The sequence below is a fragment of the Passer domesticus genome, chromosome 5 (genome assembly GCF_036417665.1).
Source record: "Passer domesticus isolate bPasDom1 chromosome 5, bPasDom1.hap1, whole genome shotgun sequence".
NCBI classification, from domain to species: Eukaryota; Metazoa; Chordata; class Aves; order Passeriformes; family Passeridae; genus Passer; species Passer domesticus.
The window spans coordinates 4,928,096-4,940,991 of NC_087478.1; the positions used below are offsets into that span (position 1 = coordinate 4,928,096).

General features: G+C 43.8%; 1 long non-coding RNA gene across 3 annotated transcripts in view; it reads right to left on the reverse strand.

Annotated features, from left to right (window-relative positions):
- The window catches only part of LOC135301557 (uncharacterized), a 40,085-nt gene extending 27,254 nt beyond the window's left edge, over positions 1-12,831 (reverse strand). For 2 of the 3 annotated variants that reach the window (XR_010363315.1, XR_010363312.1), the window contains exon 1: positions 2,623-3,431. This is a non-coding gene — a long non-coding RNA (uncharacterized LOC135301557). Of the gene's footprint in view, positions 1-2,622; positions 3,432-11,559 lie in introns of those variants that run through there. The other variant, XR_010363314.1, reaches the window with a different exon arrangement.
- Between the last annotated feature and the right edge of the window lie 65 nt (positions 12,832-12,896).

Consider the following 12,896-nt stretch of genomic DNA (forward strand, 5'->3'; position numbering starts at 1 on the left):
TTCTGAAGGTTAGGATATTTTATAAATATAGACATGGTGAATGATTCTAAGTTAATCTCCCTTCTCTTTTAGGAACTCACTAGTGTGCTTTTTCTTTTTTTGTTTGTTGGTTTAGTTCTGAGATCTCAGTGTGAAGTCAGAACTTTTATTCTGTGTCTTTCTCTCCCTCCTTGAGGGTTAATTTTGTTTTAATGAATGCTAAGATTCTTGTATGACTAAACTACTCATTCTTACATGGGTCCACACATCTGAGACATAACAGATGGAAGAGCAGGGTAATGAGAGAATTTGGCTCTCTGAAAGAAGGCCCAGCAAGAGAAACACTGAGGTGCTCTCCAGAGCACCCACGCAGAGAACACAAAAGCTGACATAATTTACCCCTTTGTCATTGGGACCCTGCAAAGATGACCAGCCCCTTATTCATTAGCCAGAGACTATTATTAATTATCAATACCATTACTTATTTTTGAAATTGCTATAATTCATGCCATAATATAATTAATAAAATGACAGCACTAGAGTTCAGGAATTTAGATTTTGATAGTTCCTCCCCACTAATAGGCTTGGAAACTGGTCTGAATCACTAAAATCAGAAGCCCTTCCTGCTTGAAATGGGAAATAACATTTATCTAGCAGCAAGAGAAGACTTCATCCTTTTATAGAGCCTATGAAAAAACACTTAGTCCCTGCTATGTACTCATCACAGTAAAATGGAAGTTGTCAAAGATAGAAGTCCTTTTTCTTTGCTGTCTGTGGATGTTCCTGTAAGCTTTTAGTCTTTTTCCACATGAGCATTTATTCAGAGCAAGCAGCCCAAGAATATTTCCATTGACAGCCTGAAATCTTTATGAGATACTGGATGGTCAAAATGTAACACCAATTTATTCACTGCTCATAACAAACACAAACAGTGAATTTATCACAAGAAAAGTTGGTAAAGAGCTCAGTGGCTAAAAACCCACCTGTTAAATGTCCTAGAAATTTCTGACCCATTCACTATAATATTTAAATATATTTCTGTATGTAATTCGTTAGATAATTCTGAAACATAAATAAAAGGGAAAAAAAATGTAAAGCCCTGGACAAAACAAACAAGAACAACTGACAAAACAAAACCAAAACAAATAAAAAACACTGATTCACTTCCTGGCTTTCTCACAAAACCCCACTATGACCTTGGGCAAACTGACAGAGGGAGAAAAGAAATGTGACTTTCCAGTCCAACCTTCTATTTATCACAGGTCATTGCTTCTGCCTGCTTTACCCCCAAACATTTGAATTGTAGCTTTGGGTGAGCTAAGGAGTTTTCTAACCTTGTGATGAAAAAAAATTGAAAATAAAATAAATTTAAAAAAAAAAGAAGAAGATGCCAACAATGTGATCCATTCTCCTTGCAGTCAGGACTTGTGGTTTACTTCTGCTTTGAATTAGCCTGACTTCCAGCAGAAAACTAGAGCTGCCTTTTTGTGGGCTCAGGTAGACCTTTCAGTATCTCAGTGACTTACAGCTAAAAGGGGGCTGATCTCTGAGTTTTCCATTATGTTTTGTTTGAGTTGTCCCTCTACAGGGGAAATTTGGCTCCCATTCCCCATACACTCCATGCCTTGCACAACAGCTTACACTGGACTTGGTTTTGATGGGGGATGATTGATATGTGATTGATTGATTGATTGACTGATGAGTAGGATCTAAAATAGAATGGACAGTGAGAAAGGACTTTAAAAAATCAAGGAATAAACCCCAAAAACCTCTGTCTGAGGGAGGATCCTTCAGTTTTCTGCAGATCCCAGGACTTGTTTGCCGTGGAACAGAAAACAGTTTGCAGGGAGGGCACCGTACACCGAGCTGTCGGCAGAGGGCAATGGCAGCTCGCAGCTTGAGTCGGCTCCCGGGACCTGCGCCAGGCCGGTGCTGCCAGCCTTGTTTTCCTACTGGACTGCTCCCAGGGAATGAGCCCTGGTTTATTCCGAGCAGCACGCGTGAAAAAGTACCCCCGGGAGCCCCGCAAGTCAGGGGTCTAAGCTTTCTTCTCCCGCTTTTCCAGCCTTTGCATCCTCACTGATTACATTGGAGGACCAGTTGCAATCGATTCAAGACAGACAGCTTGGCAAAAAATTCCAGGGAGATCTTTTGCAGCAAGAGGAGACCCCGTTCTGCTTTAAGGAATACACCTGTGAGCAGTACAGCTGTGTCTGGGCAGATGGATCATTCAGCTGAGCTCAGTGTGGGAAAAACTGCTCTGCCTTTCCTGAGGAGTCTGAATTTTAGATCCAGATGGGTCTGTGTAGTTTGGTAAGAGGTTCTGGATGGAACAAATGATTCAGAAAGACCTTCCAAGGAGGCTGTGTCAGCAAGCCAGGTAGAAGAGGTGAGTGAAGTGTGACAGTCATGCCTTCATGCCTCAGGCTTTCAGGAATAGGATCCAGAGGATGGGCCTCCCAGCCAGGGCCCAGCCAGCCAGAATCTCAGTGCTGCCTCTTCCACCCACCTCGGCAGGTGAACTAAGTGGCACCAGCTCTTCTCTCCATGACTCAGTTTCCCCAGCTGTAAAGGAAGTTCTAAAGTTCTGTGTGACACACTAAAAGCAGTGAATGATAAGAATTAATCAGCTGTGCTACTCACAGCTTGGTGATGAACCAGTGTTCTTGTCATTGCTGGCCCAGAGTCTGCTGGGCAGAGAAACAACTGCTGAAGGTGTTAGTCCAGATGGAGTGAAATGCCAAGGCACAGCAGGAGCTGTTGAAAAATAAAAATATTCTCTCAAGTCCTCTCCCAGCAGGAACAATATTCCAATTGTAATGCAGATATCCTACTGAGTCATTCCATCCCTTGGGCCAGGTGAGACTCTGCAAGAGTCTGTGAAGGTAATCATTACACTGTTGTAAATATGAACAAATACAAATACCAGGTGTCTCTATTGGAGCCTCAGTTTTACTCCTGGCTTCATGGAAAGTAAGACAGCATGACAACCTGTCATGATATTTTTAGTAATTGGAATTTCAGGGAACACTAGGTCTCCCCAGATTCTCATACTGCAGAAGAAGGATGGGGAGCACATTCACTGTTCAAAGCACCACAGTGAGGGAAATCTACAACTTCAGACACCAAAAGAAGCAGTACAGTGGGCTGTGCTGGAGCAGCAGAGGAATTCAAACAAACAACATTGAACGACCAGCTCTGGAATGCAGTGAACCCAGCCACGTCAACCAGAACACAGATAAGGTGGCAAGTGGGGTCCAGCCCAGGCCAAACCTGCAGGAGCCCATGCAATGGGGTACAGGTTATGCCAGCTTTGTGCCCAGCAGCTTCTGGACAACTCTCACCGGTGGAAGATGTAATTTAACTGCTTTGCCAGTTTTCACTACAAAGGCTCCACTCAGACCAGGTGCTGTGACTCAACACCTTTTCCACCAGACAGCCTCAGCCCTGCTGTGCAGGTGTGCTCCCACAGAGCCAGGACAGGGGTGACCTGTGCTCTTGGCTTTGTTTTCCACCCTGCCACTTCTGAGCTTTCCCTGACTGGGAGAAGCTGGTTCAGGCAGGAGCCATTTCAGACTATGTCCATCTGTAGCCACAGATATTGAGCCACCACCAGTGACATCCCTAAAAGCAAACAACTGAAATTGCAAATGTTACCTCAGAGTGATAAGTACCAATAACAAAGACCTGGCAAGACAGTATTTTAAGCCAAAAATGTGCTAAATAAATACTTTTGCAGCCTGTTTTGAATCTTCAACAAAGTTAAAGTGTTGGTTTTCAGAAAAAAACTTACATAATATCAGTTTTAAGCAAAGGGGTTTTTCCTTCTTTATTACAAACAATTTTTAAAATGTTTAAATGAAAGTTTATGCAAGCATTTCCATACAAATTTAAAAATTAAAAAAAAAAACCACCAAAAACCAAAACACTCTTTCATGTGGACAGAGAGTTCCTGTTAAGGCGGTGGTTGGTTGCATGGAGGATACAAAAATAGCTGGTAATTTAAGTTTATACGGGATGCCATGAAGAAATCAGGTGCTAATGAGACTGCTCGGGACTGAATCACAACTGCCTGTGGCTATTCCATGACAGCTCTTCCAGGAGGTGTCTCCAGCAGCCATGAGTCAGATTCCTGCCTCTGCAGGAAACTCCCTACAGAGAAGCTGCCAGGTATGTCCTTAAAGGCAAAGGAGCCAGGGTTTTCTCAGGCTTTAGCACTTCCAACTGCAAGAACAGGTCACAGAGGCAGCTTGGAATGAGCGTGGATAACAGCAGCCTGAGAAGTCTCTGTGCACTGGCATGAGCAAAGGTACAAACAACAGATGGCTGTGAGCCAGGTGTGTTCCTGTTGGTCCTTGAATTGATGTTGGCTCTGCCACTCTTGTGATCTTGAACACAGGCCTAGAGGACAGACTCTTCACTGCCTGAATTAAAATCTTGCCCTCAGTTACTCTAGGCAAGGTTAATGACTATAATTTATTAAAAGGTCTATAATGACTTGTTAAATGATGTTGAAAATGGTAGTTGCATGAAAACAAGTTACAAACTTGTTTGCCCTGTACTTGTTTTCAAATGGAACACAGCAGTTAAAAGTAATCCATTTGTCACTTTGGGGGGCTAAGAACAATGTATTAACTATATACATTTGCATCTACCATACACATCCAGGTGCCCTGTGCTGTTCTGTTTGTTGGTACCTCAAATGCAACTGTGTGATGGTTTCCTTCCAGAAACCATCTGCAATCCACGGACTTGATAAGAACAGCCTCCACAGCAGAGTCTGCATGGAAAGCACCAAGTGAACCACCTCTCTCACCTCACTGCTGTGCCCCTCTAGCAATGTGCTCCCAGCACCCTTCCTTGAGAACCAGGAAAGGATCCACAGGCAGAGCCTCCCAAGAGGCAGGGCTGGCAGGAGAGGAAGGTACACAGGTGACCTCACCTATTCTGTCTGTACTGATGTTATTCATAGAACACTTTCATAGCTATTGAAGAAAATCTTGGTATTACAGACTGGCAATGTTTCTTTGGTATTTAGCATTTGCAAGGGCCCTGCATGGCTGGAACTCAAAAAAGCCTCCATCGTTCAGATTATTTCCTCCTGTTCCCAGGGCCATTCTCTCTCCCTACCCTGTTGCAAATCCCCTGATATCCTGTGTCTGAAGCTCATGTTGCCAGCCAAAATGATATCCAAGCCCAGAGCTAATTGTCTAAGCTCCTTCTATAGTTATAAAGAGGAAGAAAAGCTTCAAAAGATCAAAATCCCCGAAATGGTGGGAGGTACAGATCTGCCTACCTGCAGCTGGTGGGGAAAGGATGTCTCAGAGCACTTGACCTTCATCAGGAAACTACTCAGGAGCCTGACACATTGTCCTGAGCACAGGAATATTTTCAAGAGTAGAACAGGGAGACTGTTGAAACCCATAGAAATTTTTAGAATAATTTTTTTCATGTTATTTGCACTTATATATAGTGACTTTGTACTTACTTAAGGGCCTGAATATTGCTTTTCTCTTGATAGAAGGCTTATTTGAATACTTCTTTTTTAGTGTTTATTTGGGAAGGCCTCTCCCATTCCAGTTTGAGAGGTGCACATGGTAGCAGTGTCCTGACCTCAGAACAGACCTGTTAGTGAAAGATCTGGTGCTGGTTGTCCCACTGCCTCTTCCATCTGTCGTTGCACAGCATCAAGGAAGAAAAGGGACAAAAAAACAGCAGTGAAAAATGTACTTTCATTCCTCATTTTCAAGGGTGAGATTTCCTTTTTGTGGAGAGATCTCTCAAATTATTTACTTTTGCAGCCTGATATTTTTAATGGTACCTTCTTCCACCAAAAGAACAAGTTATTCTGTAAAAAAGCCAGTACTTTGCCTCTGCCAGCTGCATGCAAGTACAAAATTACAAAGCACTCACTTAGATGAAGTGAATACTTCATTAAACAATTAAGCAATAAGGCAGAACAAAGGCTGTGGTTTCCAGGCCTTGTTCTGTAATTGTATCCTGGAGCATTAGGAGAACCAGTACTCAAACACAGGGTTGCAATTTAGGTTAGGATTATCCTCTAATAGCCTTGTCCTGTGGGATTAGGGGCTTGCCACCATGGTGAGTTATTTTATCCATCAATGGCAATGTAAAATACATTATTTGTCCCTGAAGATCTGGAGGTGAGGATTTCCATCCCTCTTTCCTCCTTTCACCTTCTTGTTGTAGTGCCTTGAGTAGAAGCTTTTATCTCTGCTTTTACTTTCTGAACCATGATGGGTATCCTCCAATCCAGTTTTTATGGAGGTACAGTCACAGAACCCAAGTGCACAAGTAAATACCCCTGAGTATTCCCAGACAGACTGTGGACACTCTGGAAGGATATGGAGGATGGAAAATGTGTGAGCCACTCTTTTGGACAAGGTTAAGTTTGTGCTGAAGTCTTCTGTTCACCTCATACAGCACGTGCAGCCACTGCACTGCCATGGAAAACGGAGAGGCTCCTGAGGAGATAAGGCAGAAGTGGGTTTCGATGGCTGATAAGCAGAGACTGTTTGGATAGCAGATGAAATTTAAATGTCTAAAGTCCATCTACATTCTGCTACAGAAGTCTAAACCCTTTTCCCCATCTAGTAAAGGCCTGATTCAGCTCCTAATGAAATTACTGGGATTTGTTCCACTGACTTGAAGCTGACCCTGGGCAGAGCCCACAAACCCACCAGAATTCCTTTCCAGAATATCCTGAAGGACAGTGGCAAGTCCTTCCCTCAAATATGATCTGCAGGGAACCCCTCCATGCTGCTCTCCTCCTCCATAAACCATTCAGTCCTGCTGAAACAGAAAATACAGCTCAAATGCAAAATACAGCTTGCTGTATCACAGGACACCCTGTCCTTGGGAACTGGAATTAAGATCATCCAGGCACACATCACGGGCCAATGGAATACCATTAGAAGAATTAACTTTCAGTTCTAAAAGAAATCAAACCAGAAATTTAAAACAAAATTTAAGAAAAAAGAAAAACAAAGGGTAAATAAAAGAAATAGAAAAAAGCACAAACCTCAAAACCCCACAGCAATTTAAAAAGACAGGTTTATTTCCAAGTATATGTATTTTGTGCTGTCTCAGAATAAAGAGCTTTCTATATTTCTTTGATTCTAGTTGCACTTCTCCCCTTTGGAAATACAATTAATATTTAATTCAATTCAGTGACATATGGGTCCCCCTTACCCATAGGAAAATAAGTTGCATTAATTTCAAACTCACTGACACTGGAAAATAACCAGTTGTTTATAGTTGTTGGGATGTACGGGAGAACAAACATCATTAAATGTCAGAAAACATATGTTTTAAATAGCAGAAGCCAAGGAACAGCTATTAAAATCAGACCACTTTTAACCAGATACTGCAACACCAGGAGAAAGTTGCCCCACCCCCCTCTAAACAAAACATAGGAAAGGGAAGTATTTGCTCTCAGAGTAGGATCTGCTGAAGGAAAAGATGATAGATTAGATCTAATAGAGGATTTAGGAGCTGAAACTGGAATTTAAATGAAAGTGAGGTACTAAGGGGAGCTGGGGTGTATTTTTGGCACTTTCTCTCCCCCCAGGTGAACTGCAGACAAAGCCTGAAGGCAGCACAAGCCATTAGGGAACTGCCTCTTCCTCTGCAGCCTTCTCCTTGTACCTGCAAATCTCGTCTCACCACTGAGGTGCACTAACACCAGATGTAAGGAGAGGAATGAAATTAGGTCTGAGTTCCAAGACAACTCACTAGTGTGCCTGTGAGAGCAGGCAAGGAAGAGGGACTTGGCATCATGGAGAGAGAAGCAGTAGGAAACCACAGGGCAATAGCGAGAGTTCTGGGGAACAAGGGTGGGTCCCGAGGCTTTGGTGGGGTGGAGGTGCTGGCAGAGGAGGCAGAGGGGACTGGGGACAGTGAGCAGTGACAGTGACTGCAGTGCAGGGAGGAGAAGAGGTACTGGAGAGGGGACAGCAGGGAATCTACATATCCAGAGGGCAGAAGGAAGACTGTGAGGGTTGGCTGGAGAGATGTTAATAAATACAGCTCACAATGCCTCCAGCTCTGCTTCTGTACAGGCAAAGAACCACAGCAGCCTCAGGGCCATTTCTCAATTAATTTATAACATAACCTGGAAATTAGATATTCTTCTGGCTTAATCACAAACAGGGCTAAACTCTAAAGGCGTTCCTAAAGAGTGCCAAATAAACACTGACTGTATCTGATCTCCAGAGATCCTATCCTGACTGTTTTTCACAGCAAGTGATGGTATCTCAACTACTTCTCTGGAAGTGCCCATCTAGAAGATGCCACCATTGCCTCTGAACCACCCAGTGCTCAAACTCATTTCTCACTCTCCACACATGTACCCGGATCACCTGGGGGGGGATGGAAGTTGCTCTGTGCAGCTCAAAGGTTCCTACAATTCCTGTCCCTACAACAGTGGATCTGGTTTCAGATCTGTCTCCCTCATCCTAAAGTTTTTGTCCCACGGCAGTCAGTCCAAACCAAATGCAAAAACATCTGGGTTTAAAAAAAGATATCAGCACTTCCCAAAAATAATCACTGAATCATAGAACAGCCCAGGCTGGAAGTGACCTCAAATCATCATCAAGTCCAGTCTTTCATGGAGAAGGGAGCCTTGATGAGATTATGCAGCACTCTGTCCAGTGACATCTTGAAAACCTCCAGCTCTACCTGGTTCCTTGGGGAGTTTGTTCCAGTGAGTGACTGTTCTCAACATAAAAAAATATTTTTCATATAAAGATGAAACTTTACCTTGAGCAATTTGTACTCATTGCCATTTGTCTTCTCCACGTGGCTCCTTGAGTGAGCCTCCACTCTCTTTGTAGTCACCCTTTAAGTGCTGGATAAGGTCTCCCCAAAGTCTTCTCCAGGCAGAAAAGACCTAAGTGGTTTTGTCTTTCTTAACAAGGCAGACTCTCCAGCCTTTTGATCATCTTGGTGGCCCTACTTTGGACCCTCTCTTGAATTACACAGACCAGGACCAAACACAGTACTCCAGGTGTGGCCTGGCCTCTTATGGGTTCCTGGGTTATGTTGTCCCTGGTGCAGGATCTTGCCTCTTGTCTTGTTAAATCTTGTTAAACCTCATACAGTTCTTGCTAGTCTACTCTTCCAGCCCTTCCAGGTGTCTCTGCAAGACTGCTGTCACTTCCCACATGTCCACCTCACTACCCAGTTTAGTGTCATCAGCAAACTTGGGGAGGGAGCTTTCAATCTTGTCCTGTTTGTTTTAAGCTGTTTCACTACACAAACCTGCCTGACCACAAAACAAAAGCCACGGAGTTGGCAAGAGGGAGGCAGCAGCGATATCTGGGCTGGGATATCCAACTGCTACTGAGTCACAGGCAAAGCAGCAAGTTTTGGTTACAGTAAATTTATCTCATTGCTTGGAAATGCATTCTGCCAGCTGGGCACTGAAAAGCAAGGAGTGCTGTGACACCAAAGCCTTCCTTTGGCTCTGGCTGTAAGTGCCCAGCCAAAAGAAGGAAGTGGTCAATCAAGGGGAAAAGTTGTATGAATCAGTCCCAGAGCACATTTCATGTGGGATTAGTGATTGTAAACAATAATAGTGACCTGCTGTTGGTACAGTACTTTGTACAACAAGCCATGCTCTTGTCTGGAGGTTTCCTATGGCCACTCTTATGCAAATAACAAGTCATGATAATACCATGTTTATCACAACACTAAGTCAACCATAATGGCTGTAAATGTAACCTGACCTTCACTTTGACTAAACCCTGTTTCTTTCATGGTTATCTCATATCTCAGTACATATTTATTTCCCTATTTTGTCTATCTGTTGCCTGCTCTTTTACTTTACATACACTGCCTCACACAAGGGGCTCTGAACTTTAACCATGGAGCTTTCTAAGCCTACTGAAATTCAAGTAAAAACCAGATAGCTTCCCATCAGTCTATGTTTTCTTTCTGACTGCTCCATTCTACCAATTCTTATCAAATCCAGGACACATACAGAGAAAAAGAAAAGACAGACCCAAAATGAAAACTGTTTGTGAAAAAAAGTCCAAACCAGGTGAATAAGATCCTTTCTGATCACAGGTGCTTAGTTCAGTGTGTCTACTCTCAGCTATTTGCAGCAGCAAACAGTATAAGCACATTCTGTGAGAAGAAACATGAATTTTGGCCTGTAACACGAGGCATAGGAGTGAGACTGGCAAGAGGAGTTTTATGGACATGGGCTTGTTCTTGTGGCTCTGTTTTGGGGAGCACTGCCAGCACACTGACACTGACAGCTGGATGTGTCACCCTCCGCTGAGGCTGGAGGATGATAGAACAAATTAGAAATGCACATAAAATACTGTTTTGCTACATTAAGTAGCAACCAGAAATGTCAGTATCACATGTTAATTAATGATTAATGCTGGAGGAAGGAGATGCATACCTGACATATTTTTGAACTGGTATAACAAGTTTTCACTGAGCAGAGGAGGGAAGTTCTCTATAATACACAGTAATGGGCTGTGTACTTGGAACTGTGCTCCATAAATTTCCCCACCTTCAGGACAGAATGTGTCAACACACAGCTGGTCTCCTAGAATAAACTCAGTGCCAGGACTAGTAATCAGTAATGCTGAAGAACGAGGAAAGAGGGGGAAAAAAACATACAAATGATGATCAAAAGGACAAAAAAACCCTTTTGGACTCACCTGGGGTAGAAAAATGTTGACAGGGCACATTTTTAATGTGAGACTACACCTGATATTACAAGGTGATGAGAGTAAATCAAGAAATAAAGAAAATAACACTGTGGCGCTAAATAAAGTCCTGGAACTGTAAAATCTTCCTCAGAATGGTGTCCTACTTAGCAAGGAGAACTTTAGCTCAAGCAGGTCAAATTAGCATATAATATATTGCAAAAATAATACAATGAAGTTATCTAACATTCCACCTTGACGAATCTCAAAGCATTCTCCCTCTGTGTATTGATGTTCCCACACTGGAAATCTGAAAAGTACATGCTTGCCTTTAAGTATATTCTTGAATTAAATGTTCCCAGAACAGAGATGCTCTCCTTAGCTGGGGTGTCCGTGCTGTATGCAAGAGACACCACTCCCACTTTGCTCCTTGATGAAATAAGGAGCTTTCCTCTCCTGTGCTCTTGTGTAACAGTTGTTGCACAGGACAGGCATGTGATCCTGTACCAAGCTGTTGACAGAGCCAAGAATAAAAGAGAAAGATGGGATTCATTTAGCCTAACATCAGCAAGCTCTAAACTGGGCCCCCAGTCAAGAGACACACATGACTCTGCTCAGGCTTCCCCACTACAACCACTAGAGACAGGTTTCCTCACACTGTGATCTGTCCAGCCTCTCTCCAACTGGTGGAAAGTCCCTCTCTTAGCTGTAGAATAACCAAAAGAGCTTACATTAGGCACCAGCTTTAACATAACCAAAAATTACATAACTAGTGTCTTAATAATTTGTTTTCCTCCTGGACACTGCTCCTGTAGCTTTGGAGAACACATTTTAAAAAACGGTATGGTCTTACCATCTTTCTATGGAAAAAAAAAAAAAATGGGAATGCTCTTACCTTGTCAACCCTCACTGACCGACATTGTACAGCTTCCCCTTCCCTGTTCTGTAATGCCATTTATTTGGGCAGGCCCACATATTTTTGAAACATTTCCATCTTCCACACTTTGAGGTACTTCTTGCATTAGGAATATTTCAGCCACCACAGCATGGGTGAAAAATAATGATTTCTGAAAGCAGCTTGAAATTTTTACAGTGTAATATAAGTCAAACTGTTAATTTGCTGACTGCTGTGGCCTTGCACAATGAAGAAGGGAGAGGACACAATCACCTGATAAATACCTGTGACTGTGACAATATATTAGTAATAAATAAGAGTACAAATAGGCAATATTTGTTATTGAGCTCTTAAGTATATGGGTGGCACAGATTAACAAGACATGTAAACCTTTTCCCCGCTGAGGAGGCAGACACAGGCAGTTGTGACAGTGATTTTCTCTTTTACCTTCATCATTTCCCAGTATTTTAGTGGAGGGACAAGCCCCTCAGACAACAGATCCAACACAATTTACACCTCACAAGATCATAGAGGCAGAGAACGATTTGAGTTGGAAGTCTTGAAGATCATCCAGTTCCAACTTCTTGCAACAGGCAGGGACAACTTCAACTAGACCAGGTTGCTCAGAGCCCCATCCAGGCTGGCCTTGAACGCTTCTAGGGATGGGGCATCCACAACTTCCCTGGGCACGATCAGGGCAGGTTTTACCTCAGGGTTCCCTGAGGCAGCCAAGGGTGTCACTGTCCCCTGTCCCACTGTGCCCACCATGGCTCCCCGCTCTCTGCCCTCACAGGGCGGCTGTGGAGACCCATGTCCCCCACACATGCAGGGACACGGAATCACAGAATCGGTCGGTCGGGAGCGACCTCAGCGGTGAAGAACAGGATTTTGTCCAGACGCTTCTGGAATATCTCCAGTGAGGGAGACTCCACACCCTCTCTGAGCAACCTGTTCCAGTGCTCAGTCACTGCACAGGACAGGAATTCTTCCTCATGTTCAGGTGGAACTTCCTGGGCATCAGTTTCTGCCCTTTCCCTCTTTCCTGCGGGGTGACACTACCGAGCAGAGCCTGATCCATCCTCTGACACCCTCCCTTTGGTTACTGATAGACATTGATGAGGTCCCATCTCAGTCACCTCTTCCCGGGGCTGATCAAGCCCACCTCCCTCTTTCCTCGCAAGATTCTCCAGACCCTTGACGAACTTCGTAGCTCCAGCACACAGAGCTCGAGCTGAGCAGCGCAGCCCCTCAGCCCCGACCGCACCGCAGCCGCCTTCCGGCAGGGCAGACTGCCTCCCTCACGCCCTGCCCCGAGCGCCGGGACAAAGGCGGCGGTC